Source organism: Nannospalax galili, unplaced genomic scaffold, assembly GCF_000622305.1.
Source record: "Nannospalax galili isolate Female #2095 unplaced genomic scaffold, S.galili_v1.0 scaffold720, whole genome shotgun sequence".
NCBI lineage: Eukaryota > Metazoa > Chordata > Mammalia > Rodentia > Spalacidae > Nannospalax > Nannospalax galili.
Window position 1 is genome coordinate 20,241 of NW_008346927.1, and position 1,596 is coordinate 21,836.

The window sequence follows — 1,596 nt, forward strand, 5'->3', positions numbered from 1 at the left end:
GCTGCATACAGGGACACATCAAAAAGATCACCCACCATGATCAAGTCGGCTTTATCCCAGAGATGCAGGGATGGTTCAATATACATAAGTCAATAAATGTCGTAAATCATATAAATAGGCTCAAAGACAAGAACCACATGGTCATCTCAATAGATGCAGAGAAGGCCTTTGACAAAATTCAACATGCATTTATGTTCAAAGTCTTAGGGAGAATTGGACTGGAGGGAACATATCTCAACATAATTAAAGCCATATATAACAAACCCACAGCCATCATCATTCTAAATGGTGAAAAACTGAAAGCATCCCTGTTAAAATCAGGAACCAAACTAGAATGTTCACTATCTCCACTTCTCTTTAACATAGTGCTTGAAACTCTTGAAAGAGCAATAAGACAAGAGCAGGAAATTAAAGGAGTAATAATTGGAAAAGAAGCAATCAAATTATCCCTTTTTGCAGAAGATATGATATTATGTCTAAGACATGCCAAAAATTCTACCAGAAAACTCCTAGAAACTATTAACACATTCAGCAAAGTGGCAGGTTACAAAATTAACCTACAAAAGTCTGTAGCCTTTCTGTATACCAATAACAAGCAATCAGGGAAAGAGCATGTGGAAACTCCCCTTCACAATAGCTGAAAAGAAAAAAAATCTCGGAATAAACCTGACCAGAGACATTAAAGAGCTCTATAATGAAAAATTTAAATCTTTAAAGAAAGAGATTGAGGAAGACATCAGAAGATGGAAGGACCTCCTATGCTCATGGATTGGAAGAATTAATATTGTGAAAATGACCATCCTACCAAAAGTCATTTATAGATTGAACACAATGCCAATCAAAATCCCCATGACATTTTTCACAGAATTGGAAAAAAAATCCTAAGACTCATACAGAAGCACAAAAGACCCCGGATAGCCAAAACAACCCTGAGTACTAAGATCAAGGCCAGGGGGATTACTATACCTATAGTCATAAAACAACATGGTACTGGCACAAAAATAGACCCATAGATCAATGGAACAAAATTGAAGACCCAAATATGAGGACATACAATTTCAGCCACCTGATAATTTGACAAAGGGACCAAGAACATTCACTGGAGGAAAGACAGCACGTTCAGCAAATGGTGCTGGCAAAACTGGATCTCTACCTGTAGAAGAATGAAACTAAACCCCTATCTTTCACCCTGCACAAAAGTCAATTCCAAATGGATCAAAGACCTCAATGTAAAGCCTGAAACTCTGAAACTGTTAGAAGAAAACATTGGGGAAAACCTAAAATATATAGGTGTAGGAAAGGATTTTCTAAACTGGACATCAATTGCTCAGGAAACAAGGGCAAGAATTAACAAATGGGACCTCATTAAACTAAAAAACTTCTGTGCATCAAAGGAGGCAACCAGGAAAGCAAAAAGAAAACCCACAGAATGGGAGAAAATCTTCACCAGCGACACATCCGACAGAGGTTTAATATCCAGAATATATAACAAACTAAAAAAACAGAGAATGGCCGGGCGTGGTCTTGCACAACTTTAATCCCAGCACTTGGGAGGCAGAGGCAAGCAGATCTCTGTGAGTTCAAGGCCAGCCTGTT